The 13318-nt window shown below is 38.8% G+C and overlaps 2 protein-coding genes across 17 annotated transcripts in view; one reads left to right on the top strand and one right to left on the bottom strand.

Annotated features, from left to right (window-relative positions):
• PSME3IP1 (proteasome activator subunit 3 interacting protein 1) overlaps positions 1–13318 on the bottom strand; it is a 53910-nt gene that overhangs the window by 38030 nt on the left and 2562 nt on the right. Inside the window, exons 1-2 of one of the 7 annotated variants that reach the window (XM_074293507.1) lie at positions 2228–2327; positions 1078–1096 (exon numbers count right to left, since the gene is read on the bottom strand). The exons of 1 other annotated variant lie outside the window; for it this stretch is intronic. The gene's annotated coding sequence lies outside the window, so the exon portion shown is untranslated. Of the gene's footprint in view, positions 1–1077; positions 1097–2227; positions 2401–2495; positions 2702–3030; positions 3056–3458; positions 3575–13318 lie in introns of those variants that run through there. 5 more of the 7 variants (XM_074293505.1, XM_074293503.1, XM_074293502.1 and 2 more) reach the window with 5 other exon arrangements.
• The window catches only part of RSPRY1 (ring finger and SPRY domain containing 1), a 60107-nt gene continuing 48869 nt past the window's right edge, over positions 2081–13318 (top strand). For 2 of the 10 annotated variants that reach the window (XM_074293491.1, XM_074293501.1), the window contains exon 1: positions 2916–3056. The gene's annotated coding sequence lies outside the window, so the exon portion shown is untranslated. The other 8 variants (XM_074293496.1, XM_074293499.1, XM_074293497.1 and 5 more) reach the window with 8 other exon arrangements.

Genomic DNA, 13318 nt, shown 5'->3' on the forward strand with positions numbered 1-13318 from the left:
TTAGCTTGTAAAGATAGGTGGAACAGCAGCAAGGCGTAGCGTAAAGAATACACCCTGCACTTGGTCAGAAAGACCTGCTTCTAAGCATTTCTTAGTAGTGGGCAAGTCATTTAATCTCAGTAACACATCTGTGAAATGAACACAATGTTATTATAATCTACACTGCAGAGTTATGAGATTGAGATAAATGGTTTCAAGAAAGTAGGTAACTGCCGGTAAAAAAAATTCCCTTTATACAGATAAAACTGTTCTACAAATTAAAAGTCATAGTGAATGAGTTGCCTGAGCATCAGAAAAGTTAAGTGACTTGCCTAAAGTCACACAGCCAACACTCGGGCCTGAGGCAGGACTTAAACTCAGGGTCTTCCTGACTGACTGCAGCACATCTACTTCCTAATCCAGGCAAATACTTTTTAAAATCTTCTTTTCAGCTTCACCGTTCTAAAATAGCATGCAAGCCAAAGTCAATAATTTCATTCTAGTCAGTTGACATGTCATTAATTATTATTTTTACTTTAGCATAGCACTTTATGGTTACACAATGTGTTTCCTCATATATCTATGATCTTCAGCCTCATTTTACAGATATGTAAACTGAGTTTCATAGGAGGTTAGGTAAGTAAATTGCCTTGGAAAAGTCATCAAAGAAAGAAATTCAAGCTTCTAAAGTCATGGAAAAATACTCCAAATCATTAACAGAAAAATGGAAATTAGAGCAACTCTAATTTAGAAGCTGTACCTCATTCCTATCAGATTGAAACGGGCAAAAATTGAAAATGCCATGTGTTCTAAGAACTGAAGAAAAACAACACATTAATGTTAGTGAAGTTATAAATCGGTATTCTGGAAAGCAATTTGGAACCATGCCTTCCGAATTTCTAAATGTACATACTCCGTACTCCTGGGCCTGTCTCCCAAGGAAAACCAAGGAAGAGGAAAAATATTTCTAACAGTTCTTTTTGTGGTGGCAGAGAAGTGAAAACTAAGGAGTAGCCATTAATAATGGAATGGCTCAATGCATTATGGCATATGAGTGTAATGCATGTAAGGGAATACGGCATAAGAAATAAGAGATACCTGAGAAGGTGTGTGTAGACTGAGAGGCAGAGCAGTGAACAGAAAAAGGAAAAATCAGTATTACAAGATTAAACTTAAAGAACTCTAACGGTGCAGTATTTTGTCATGGCTCCAGAGGCCTGATGATGGGAATGCTGTCCATCTCCTGATAAAGAGGAACTGGATCAGCATGAAGGAGATGTGTGGGGGCATGACCTCTATAAAACCCTATTTTGTGTGACTATACTTGTGTGTTACAAGGGTTTGTTTTCCCTTTCTTTGGGTGGGGGGTTGGGGAAGGGTGCTGATGTGCAGTGGTTCATAACTTAAAAACAAAAAATCCATTATCTAGTACAAGGGGGTTAAAGTAATTTGCATTTACATTTTCGTGCTATTCTCAATCTGAATCCAGGCATTCCAGGCCCTCTACAACTGGGATCATACAATCTCTTCATACTCTAGGTTCCAGCCCCCCTATATTTTTTTAATCTCAGTTCTCCCACTGTTTTCCTAGTCCTACACTGGAATTTCTATCTGTATCCTTCCTGAACACTAAAGCCTGCCCTCCGCTATTTCTAATTTATTCTGTAAATGCTCATTTGCACTGAGTCCTTTGCATAGTGTCTCCCCACACAGAACAGGAAGCTTCGGGAGGGCAGGGGCTGTCGTTTGCTTTTCTTTGCATCCCCAGCCCTTTGCAAGTGCACCAGGTGAACCCTTAATGCGCGCTGCCTGACCCCCACTGCGGTCCGCTGAAGTCTTTTTCCTAGAGGGTCCGGGTCAGATGCCACTCCGCCTATGACGCCGCCTTTCCCCACCCCCAACATTTCTCTCCCCGTATTTGTGACTCCCTCTCTAGCCCGCCAGTGTATGGGTGCTCAGGTACGGCTCTTCCCCCTCCCCTTCTTCCCGGCAGTGTCTGCCTGTGTGCGCCGGGTTGGCACAGGCGCGCTTGGCTCTGGGTAAATGTTTAATAAGCCCTGGCTAAGCTCAGAGGCCCAGGGGCCAACCCTGGAGCCAGCGCGAGTCTGCAGGAGGTCCAACAGGGCGCTGGGTGCCCAGCCAGGCGGCTCTCCGCGCTCTCGGGGCACTGAGACCCTCCTCCTGAACTTCCTCCCTCCTCCCCAAGGTCCCGCACTCCTCTGTGCCCCCTCCTCAGTCAGGCAGTTACCCCGTTTGGGACTCGACTGTGGGATGATTCAGTGGAATCAGCTGCTGGAGGACATTCAGAGAACCGGCCTCCGTCCCAGCCCGTGACTCACACCCTACGAGGCCGGGACGGGCTTCCCGCCTCTTCAGGAGCCCCCGTCACAGCACTCGCCTCCAAATCCTAGTTCCTAACCCTGAATAACACTGTCTGCTCTTTAAAAAGGAGGCCTGGAACGCAGGCCTCTCCGCCCAAGAAGGCTCTGCCTCAAGGCCCGGCCACACACACCTACCTGCACAACTCAGCCGAGACCCCCTCAGCAGCGACCACCCTCCTCAACCGCCACCAAGGCCTTACTTTTCCCCACCGAGTTTGCTTTTTCAATGATTTTGACCCTTCAGGACTTCCGTTCCCTCTAGTGCACCGTAGAGCCCGCCTTCCCTGAGGCAGATTGGCCAATCTTTTTCTCTCTTCCTCCCCGGCTGCCGCTGACTGAGCAATGGGAGCCCGGCTCTTCCATACAACAATCCAAAGCCCAGACAATCTGATTGGACTTTTCACACTTTAGCGTGAGCTAACTAGGGTGAGGGAGGGGCAAAAACGGAGGAGAGTCACCTGATCATGCTACCTGGATACCGATTGGTTAACTCTGGAAAAGGCCAACAGGGAGTGAGGTGGGTGTTTCCTAGGGGACGGGAGGGAGGGCGGACCTGGGCGTTACGGAGCGGGGGAGGGTTCAACGCGGAATGGCAGTGCCGGGGCTGTGCGTCCATCTTTATCGCCAGTCCGGAGCTGTCACAAAGGAGTCGCCGCGCCGCAGACCGTACCTCCGTCCCACCGGAGACCACGAAAAGTCAGTCACGGGGCCCCGGCCGCCTGGTTTGCGGGGATCTCCAAGGGGAGCCGGAGGGCGGAAAGAGAAACTGGAGGGGCATCCGTCGGGGAGGGGAGCGGCCCGATTCGGCCCGGGGGAGGGGCCGCTGGGGAAGCTGGAGGAGGGAGACTGGGGGGCGGGGTGGGGCTTGGCGGGGGCGCAGTGGAATGGGCGGAGGGATGAGGTGCCCTGGGTGCGAGGGGAGAAGGGTAGGATGTTTGGGGGGGACCGCGAAGCTCCTGCAGGTGGGAAGCCGCTGGAGCGGGAAAGGGGGCATCAAGATTTGAGAGCTAGAAAGAATCTTAAAGAAAGGTAACATGATGTTAAGTCACTAGGTTAGTGTCCGAGGAGCTGGGTTCGAACTTTATTTTTGTTACTTACTATTTATATGACCTTGGTCGAGCCCCTTCCCTCCGTTGGGCCTCTGTTTCTTTTTCTGTAAGATGAGGGAGGAGTTGGACTAGGTGAACTCTAAGGCCCTGCTCGTTCTAAATTCTAAGATCCATCTAACCCAGGCTCCCCATTTATTTTGCCACTAGAAAAACTGAGGCCCTGAGAGATCTGAGGGGTATTATCAAATTATGAGTGACAGAACTGGGGCTACTCAGTTCTGCTTCCCTGGCCAGGATTCTTTCAAATAAATTTATAGGACTTACACCTGGAAGTGAAAAGAATAAGAGTAAGGTACATTTTATAAAGCCCTTTTAGATTTGTAGAGCGTGGTCTTTACAGCAGTCCTGAGAAGGAGGGACTGCAGCTGTTCGTCCCTGTGAGGATGGAAACTAAGGCCCAATGAGGTGAAGTTACTTTTGGCCAGTTGGTCTCTTTATTTGAAATCTGGATTCATTACTCTTCCGAGTAGGCCATGTGTCCCCTCATATCCTTCCTCCAAACCCCACACTTACATATGAGGGAATTGAGGCCCAGAAAAGAACAGTCTGAGTCACACAAATGTGTCTAGTCCATGTTAAAATAATGCGTAAAATCATCTGGCTTTAACTTCATTGAGGTATAGTGACAAAATCTTGTACTTTGAATCCTTTAGGATAAAAAGTTCATAGTTGCTTGAATATTCAGCATTTTTGATCTACTGTATGCTGGAAAAAAGAAAACACTAGTTTCCTTGCCCTCATTGATATTTAGTATTGAGACTGTAGGGGGGAAAAAAGCTAAACTAAATAGATTGCTTTAAAATGTATTTCCCACAACTTCATTTTAAATATCCATAGTGATGCTTTATTTTTTGCCAGGAAAATAGGAATATATATGTGTGTGTGTGTGTGTGTGTGTGTGTGTATATACACACATATATATAATAGCAATATACTAAATATTGAGGAAGATTTTCTAATCCTTTTTCTTTCAGACATCTTTAATTGTGTGCAAATAACTTTAATGTTTCCCATTATAGTTGTAATTTTGCCAAGTGATCTCAATATTTATTGAAAATAATCATTTAGGGGCAGCTAGGTGTCGCGGTGGATAGAGCACCAACCTTGAATTCAGGAGGACCGGAGTTCAAATATGATCTCAAACACTTAACACTTCCTAGCTGTGTGACCCTGGGCAAGTCACTTAGCCCCAGCCTCAAAAAGAAAAAAAGAAAAGAAAAGAATCATTAATAATAATAAACAGCTTTATAACAGCTTATGCCAGGCATTGTGCTAAATGCTTTACAATTATTTTAATTTAATCCTCTCAACAATTGGGATATACATACTATTATTAACTATTTTACAATTAAGGAAACTGAGGCAAACAGAGGTGCCCAGAGTCACATAGCTATTAAATGTCCAAGGCAGATTTTCCTGACTGGTGTTGTATTCACCATCTAGGTGCTCCATCTAGCATCAGACACTTGCTAATCTTTGAAGATACCAAGAAAGGCCAAAGACAGTCCCTACTCTCAGGAGATCCCAATGTAACAGGGGACTCAATGAAAACAACTAAGTACAAACCAGATATACATGGGATAAATTGGAAATAATACAGAAAGCTCCTCAGAGAAGATAGGACTTTAGCTGGGACTTGAAGGAAGCCAGAAGGCAGAGATAAGGAAAGAAATCATTCCATGGGAGAGGAACAGCCAGTGAAAATGCTTGGAGTTCAGAGTGAGATAATGTCACTGGATTGCAGAGTACATAAGAGGGAGTTTGGTATAAGAGGACTGGAAAGGCAGAAGTGGCCAGACTGTGAAAAATTTTAAAAGCCATAGAGTGGATTTTATATTTGTCCCTGATAATAATATGGGAGCTACTGGAGCTTATTGCATAGTGGATAGTAACATAGTCAGACATATGTTTAAGAATCATTAATTTGACAGCTGAATGGATTGGAGTGAGACTTTTGGCAGAAAATCAAGCTGGAAAGTTATTGCAGTAATCCAGATGTGAGGTGATAAGGATGGATACCTAGGTGGTGGCAATGTCATAGGTGAGGAGGGAAAGTTTTATTCTAGATATATTACAAAGATGAGATCAATAAATCTTAGCAACAGATTAAATATGGGAAATGAAAGTGAGGAGTCAAAAGTGACATGTTGCTTATGAGTGTGGATAACTTGGGAGGATGATGATTTCTTCATCGAGGGAAATTTTGAGGAGGAAGATAAAAAGTTCAGTTTAGAGCATGATGACTATATCTGTGGGACATCTAATTGTCTAATAGACAATTGGAGATTCAAGTCTGAACATTTGGAAAGAGGTTAGGGCTGGATAACTAGATCAGGGAATCATCACTGTAGAGATCATAATTAAAAGCATAAGAGCTGATGAAATCACCCAGTCAAATAATTTAGAAAAGAAAAGAATATCCAAGAAAGAGTACTGGTGAATGGGTGAGAGTAACTTGACCCCAGGAGACTAAGGAGTGGTGTAAGGTAGGTGGAGGATCAGGACAAAATAGTGTCATGGAACCTAGAGAAAAGAGGGATATCAAGGAGAAGGAAGATTTTTTGACTTAAAAGGTTAGTATTTGAAAGATGAGCATAGCTTTCAGATTCTCTATTGTTTTTCCTGGCCCCTCTCATTTCTGAATCTCAAAATTTCTACTCATATATATTGATATTTGGTTGTTTTCTGTTCAGTTAAAAATTGTGTTTTCCTGAATCAAATTTTTGTGGCATCTCACTGTAGAAGATACTGATCTATTCATCATTTTCTGAATTTATGACATTTTCCTATTTTACAATCACTGGGTATGGTTTTACATTTGTAGAATTATTTTATATTCAAGATCTTTCTTTTTTTGAAAATCTGATATTCATTAGCTATTTCTGAAAAAAGTGTCTTTAAAAAAACAACAGCAATGTTATAGTCATTTGTTAGTCCAGAGATTCGTTATTTCTGGATCCTATAATTATGTTTAAATTATGATGGATTGCAGAAAATTTTCCTTTTTTTCTTTTTTTTTTGCTGAGGCAGTTGGGGTTAAGTGGCTTGGTCAGTCACACAGCTAGGAAGTATTAGGGGTCAGATTTGAATTCAGGTCCTCCTGACTTCAGGGCTGGTGCTCTATCCACTGCACCACCCATCTGCGCCTATATTTCAATGTCTTAATATTTCTTTCCTCCATGTCAACAAATCAAACTTCAGTAGTTAATATTTAAATTACATGTACCATCTTAGCATTCTTCATAGCAGAATATTGGTCACTTTTGATTGGGAAAAGTTTGAAATATTATATTTATTGCCAAGAGAACCTAAACTGAAGAGTGTTTTATATTTGTCAGTGTATGATTGCACCTGCCCCAGTTGGAGTTGTATGAGCTATTTAAGTCCATCAGTGACTACCTACATATCTTGCATATGACAAAATTAAATTAGATTATTATAAAAAAGAATATATTTTATCATCTTTAAATTTTGATTATCATGAAATTTTTTTGAATATGCTCTTAACCTTATTTTAAGTGTGGCATTTCAAATAGTAATAACACTCAAGATCACATGTTGTGTGTGGGTGTGTGATTTTATGATTTTATGATTCTCTAGGGACACTTTTGAAGAAGAACACAGTAGTGTCACTTGCAGTATTGTGAAATTGAATAGAAATCAAAAGTCAGAATATACTTGGAATAGAAGGATACCATTACTAGTAATGGCAAATTACAGGCAGATGTTATTTGACAGTTATTTAGCTTCATTTCTTTTAGTTTTCCAGGGCCAACTATATTAATCAGTTAAAATGGTTATTTCTGGTACAAAAGTTGGAAATTTGATACGGAATAGCTAGGTATAAGACTAGAACTTGGGCTCTGAAAGTTAGACCTACAGGCATGTGCTCAAAATGTATCCTTCTGAAAAAGAATGTTTTACTTTTATCACTAAGGAGAAAGAAAGTAACAATATGACTATAATCTTCCCAGTTTAACCATTGTCAATCAGTCAACTTTTAGCCTGAATGTATGTCAGATGAATAGACAATTACACTAATGTATTATACTATAATATGTCAATATGCCTCCAAAAAGGAATATGTGGTGTTTCTTAAGATCAGTAAATTTGTTGTCTTTACTTATAAGTACTCATAAGTAAGGCAGCCTTTGCCTGTTGAGAATAATCTTATAAAAAGAATCACTTTTGCAAGTAACTTTATTGATATGAAACCTAGGAAAAGGACAGAGACAGCAAAGAAATTACTTCATAGGATTAACTGAAGAATAAAACATTTCACTCTGCAAGCTAAGGATCCTAAGTTTCCTCTTATTTGATATTGCATTTGACAGTCTTTAATTTCTGCTTGCTCCTGGGCAATTTGGGGGGTTTTGTACACCTCAAATATAAGGTTGAAAAACTATTTTTGTTCTTGTTCACCATAACTTTATTGCAGTGCAGGTCATCATTTACACTTTAAAATAGATATTCTTTTATTAGCAGAAGATATTTTTGTAGTATTTTCCATATATTAAAATTTAGAATATATTCATTAAACAAATGTTTGAATTTCTATTATGCTTGAGATACTGTGCAAGCACTCACTATTCCCAGATCTGATTTATTGCACATCATTTTCTAGTGTATTTAATTGAGTATTTTCAGACTTCATCTTAAGTGAATCTCATTATATTCAGAATGGGATCAAATTATTCATGCAATCCATTCAGTTCGTATCCTTTTCTCATTAACAAGAGAATTTTTCTGTAGTTTAGAATTCCTTTTCCTGTGGATTTTTACCCCATTGGTTTTTTAAGAATAAAGATTCTTACTCCTTATCTTTTTTTATCATTTTTATTATTTGCTGTGTGAGGGAAATGACCTCTCTATCCAACATGAAATGATTACTTTTTTTTTTCTGTTATGTGTTTTTCTTTTTTTTCTTTATGTGTTCAAGTACATCTCCCCAATTTTTGAGGAGACTTCAAAAATTAATTACTTATTAATGATGCTGTTCCTCTCTGATTCACTTATTTCAATTAAGTCTAGTGATTTCTGTCCCTCTTTCAAAAAGTATGTCCTCTGTGGTCAGAGGTTCAAATCTTACTTCAGACACTACATTTTTATTTTGGACAAGTTATTTAACCTCCATAAGCCTCGGTTTCCTGTCCACAAAATGCTGAATCTAAACTAGATGTGCTGAGGTCCCTTCCAGTTCCACATATATAATCATGGGCAATCAATTTGAATTGGGAAGCTTTTTTTTTCAATTGTTCAAAGTAAAAAATGATCCAAAGTCACTTTTCTCCTATCTCTCTTGCCAGGATTCTCACTTACAACCTGCACCTCAACACTGTTATAACTTTTCAGCTTCTCCTGTTGTTGTCGTCATCTAAATACTATTTCAGTTCAGAAATTCACTAATTCCTTACCCCTAAAGTCAGTCAGTCCAGGAGTATTTATTAATGGTTTACTATGTGCTCATTGCTGAGGATACAGAAGAAGTCAAATACAGTTCCAGCCCAAAATGAATTTGCATCCTAGTGTAGGACACAAGCATGCAGAAAACTTAGATGCAGACAAGTTCCACACAGATAAGTAGAAAGCAGTTTGAAGGGAAAAGACCAGTAAAGATGATTTGCAAAAACTAGGATTTGAGCTGAATGTCAAAGGAAGGATAGGAAAGGAAGAGATGGAAGTAAAGAGACAGAGCACTCCCTCCAGGTATGGGGGACAGCCAGTTCAAAGCCTGGAGACTTGGTTGTCATGTAGAACTATCACTAGACCAGCATTGCTGGCTCACAGCATGTGTAAAGGCTTGGGAAGTGTAATTGAAAAAGTGGGGAAGGATCAGGTTTTGAAGAGCTTTAATGTCAGACAGGCATTTATTTATTCTGTAGATATTAGGGAGCTACTAGACGTCATTGGTGGGAGGGAAGGGAGTGTTACATACATAATCTTTCACTTTAGAGCATCATTTGACAACTAAGTGGAAAATGGTAAAAGGAAGATGAGTCAGGGAGACCAATTAGATGGCTGTTGCAATAGTCCTGGCAAGATGTGATAGGGCCTGAACTAGGATTATGGTTGGGTAAATTGGAGAGAAAAGGAGTTGCAAAATGTTCTGAATGGAGAAATGGACATGATTTGGAAACAAATTGATTACGTGGGACAGTGAAATTAGGAGTCATGAGTGATAGTAAATTTTTGAAATCTGTGTAATATGGTGATGCCCATTACAACAATAGAAAAGTTAGAAAGAGGGGGAGGATTTGGGGAAGTGATCACGAGTTTTGTTACAAACATTCTAAGTTTTAGATATCTAGAGGACATTTATACTGAGATGTCCAAAGGCAGTTACTGATAACTGTAACTGGCTAAAGATCTGTGTAGAAATGATAATTTGGTCCCTGTAGTTAATAGGAGGAGAGAAGAGGATCTAGGATGGAACCTTGGGTTACATCTGTAAATACTGGACATGAATGAAGGACCAGCAAAGTAAACCGAGGAGTGGTTGGGCAGATGGACAGATAGGAAGAGAACCAGGAGACAGTAGAGAATTAGAAGTCTATGAGGTATCAAACACATAGCCACGTGGCCCATCACACTTCAGAATGCAGCCGCAGCCAAATTAAAATGTAATTCATATTTAGCAAGATGAAGAAAAATATAAAAGAAACATAGTTAATACTCCCCTTTTTCTTTCTTTCTTTTTACTTTTTGCTGAAGCAATTGGGGTTAAGTGACTTGGCACATAGCTAGGAGGTGTTAAGTGTCTGAGGTCAGACTTGAACTCAGGTCCTCCTGACTTCAGGGCTGTTGCTTTAACCACTACACCACTTAGCTGCCCCTGATGATACTCTATTTTTAAAACTAAGTTTTATATGACCCACAGTGATTTCTATTTATTTGACTCCACTATTTTAAAGCATACTTGTAGAAAAAAATTGTCATTTAAGTTGTCTCTAAAATGTGGATTGTGTAACTTCTAGGAGGCCATAAAATGATCCCAAGGTCCCTCATTATATTTTCCTCTAAACCACCTCCACCCCCACCTTCCAAGGGTAACATCCTTCCATTCACCTAGGTTTTACAGCCTTAGTGTCATCTTTTGACTCCTCCTTTTCCTAAATCTGTTTATCAAATCACTTGCTGAACTTTATTGTTTCTGCTTCTACAAGAGCTCTCAAATCTATTTTCTTTACTCACATAACTATAACCCTATTTCAGGTCATGATTACTTCTTGCCTGAACTATTGGAATAGTTTCCTAATTGGTCTCCCCCAACAAGCCATCCTCCAGACAGTTGCCAGAGTGTTTTTCCTAAAACATAGGTCTGATTATGTCTCTTTCTTGGATCCATTAAACTTTGGCTGCTCTTTGTTGATTCTGGGATCAAATTTTATCTTTATTTCATGCTTTTTAAATTTTTATTTTTATGTAAGTTTTAAGAGGTATATCATTAGTATAGTAGTATTTATGTCATTTATATGTACATAAGTAGTCATATACATGTTGGTACACACGCTCAAAAATTCTTTACTGATGAGGTGTGCAATCCCAAAAAAGTGAATATCTGGACAACAGTATCCTTATCTCAAAGCAAAAAGAGACAAGAATCTGGTTAAAAGGCCTAATCATTTGAACACTTCTCAACACCATTGGAGTATTGTGTTGGGCTTGTTTTTTTACTGGGAAAAAAAAAGTTAAATTATAATAAAATGTTTCAAATTTGTCCTTCCTTCCTTTTCTTCAGCTACTCAGATTTTTTAGTTAAAATGTGTCCAAAAAATTTGTTTGTGCTTCAAGAATAGTTTTGACTTTAAGTCTATTTTTTTCCTTCTCAATTTTATTAAATAAAATTTAATAAACTTCTTACAATTTTATTTACTAAAATCTGTGATAATATATCATATAAGGTTTCAAGCTGACTAGTGCAGACTTAGTGTAAGTTCTACATTTTGTTTATATGGAAGCTGAGACCCAGATACATTTAATATCTCAAAATCATAACAGATAAAAATAATGAAGTAGAATTTTGAATCTAGGTTCTCTAACTCAAAACTAATGCCCTTCCACTTTATATTATTTAATTAGAAATTTATTTCCTTAATTGTGACAATTTGCAATATGTTATAAAAATTATTGCTTTTATGTACTCTTTTACTCTCTTATTAACTTATATGCACATTACAGTATGTGGTAATGAATGGAAACTGAAAGGAAAAGTGGTTTATTGCCTGAAGTCTGTCCTTTCTTTTTTGTAGTCATTCATTTAGCATTCCTTGGCATTATGGTACCAAATTCTTATTTTCAGGGAAAAAGAAACTTTTGCTGTCACCAGGCAGTATTATGATCAGTTATGAGGAAATATTTGAAACAGTGAATCATTGATTCCTGGATCTTTTGTTTGAAAGAGCTAGACTATTACTTTTCTTGGCTAAGTGTTTCAGTGATGATCTGTTTATGATGGAGAGGTCGATGGTTTGTACTGACAGCAAAATAAAGAGACCTCACTGCTTTAGGATCTGCTATATCTTAGGCCAGGCTTAAAATTCCCCTCCCTTTCCTGAAAACAAGCTTCCCATATTTTCCTCAGCAAATCCAATGCCCCAGTATAAAAAGAGATCTAGTATTTTCTTTAAAAATTAAAAATACTTCTGTAGTTTGAGGAAACAAAATTTTAAAAATTTTTTACTCTAATTGTGCTTTTGACCTTATCACTCCCCTACATAATAAACTTCAGTGGTTCCATATCACCTCCAGGATCAGGTATAATCCTGTTTGCATTCAAAGTCTTTCATAACTTGGCCTCTCACCCCTACCTTTCCAGTCTTCCCATTCTTTATATCCCCTCACATATGCATTTGTACTCTAGGATCTAGTGGTACAGCCTCCTTGTGTCAAACTGTCTGAATAAGATACTTCATCTTTTATACAGGGAATGCCCTACCTTTTCATCTTCACCTTCTGACTTCCCTCAAGTCTCAAATAAAATTCCACCTTTTTCAGAAAGCCTTTCCCAGGCTCTTAGAGTTCCTTTTCTCTGTTAATTATTTCTCTTTTATGCTGAATGCAGTTTGTACATAATTATTCCTGTACTGTTTCCCCCGTTTGAGTATGAGCTTCTCAAGGTTGAAGACTTTTTTACCTTTCTTTGTATCCTAGTACTGTGCTGGCACATAGACTGTTCATCGACAGTGGTTTTCCATAGTTTTGTAGTGCTAAAATAAAAATAACACTGAAATGCAATTGAAATTTGATTAATTATGATGACCAATCTTACTCCAGAATACTCATGATTAAATACACCATCCTCTCATTTGAGTTTTTCTATGTTACATGGGAAGGTTGAATTGAATAGGGAGGGAGGTGAATATTTTAAGGGAAAAATGACACTTTAATGTTTGAACTAGGGGACAAAATGGATGGTGTTGGCCTTGAAGTCAAGAATATCTGTGTTAAAATTCTACTGCAGACACTTATTAACCACAATGGGCAAGTCACTTAACTTCTGTCTCATTGCTTCCTTATGTCCAAAATGGGGGTAATGATAGCATACACTGTCTAGGGTTGTTGTGAGGATCAAATGAGATAATGTTTGTAGAGTACTTTGCAAACCTTGAAAAGTTATATAAGTGCTATTATTATTTTTAAAAACCGAAAGGAAACAAAATGTCAACAATATTCCCTTTTTATTTTCAAAAACATTAAAACCATTTATCTTTTAAAATAGCAAACTGGTGGTAAAATCCTCACTTAAAAAAGCTAGAGCAGAATTAAGAGAATGTTGTATACAGTAACAGCAATATTGTTGGAAGATTAACTGAACAAATAAGTTATTTTGAGTATTAAAATACTCAAATC

Source organism: Sminthopsis crassicaudata, chromosome 2 (genome assembly GCF_048593235.1).
Source record: "Sminthopsis crassicaudata isolate SCR6 chromosome 2, ASM4859323v1, whole genome shotgun sequence".
In the NCBI taxonomy this organism is placed as follows: domain Eukaryota; kingdom Metazoa; phylum Chordata; class Mammalia; order Dasyuromorphia; family Dasyuridae; genus Sminthopsis; species Sminthopsis crassicaudata.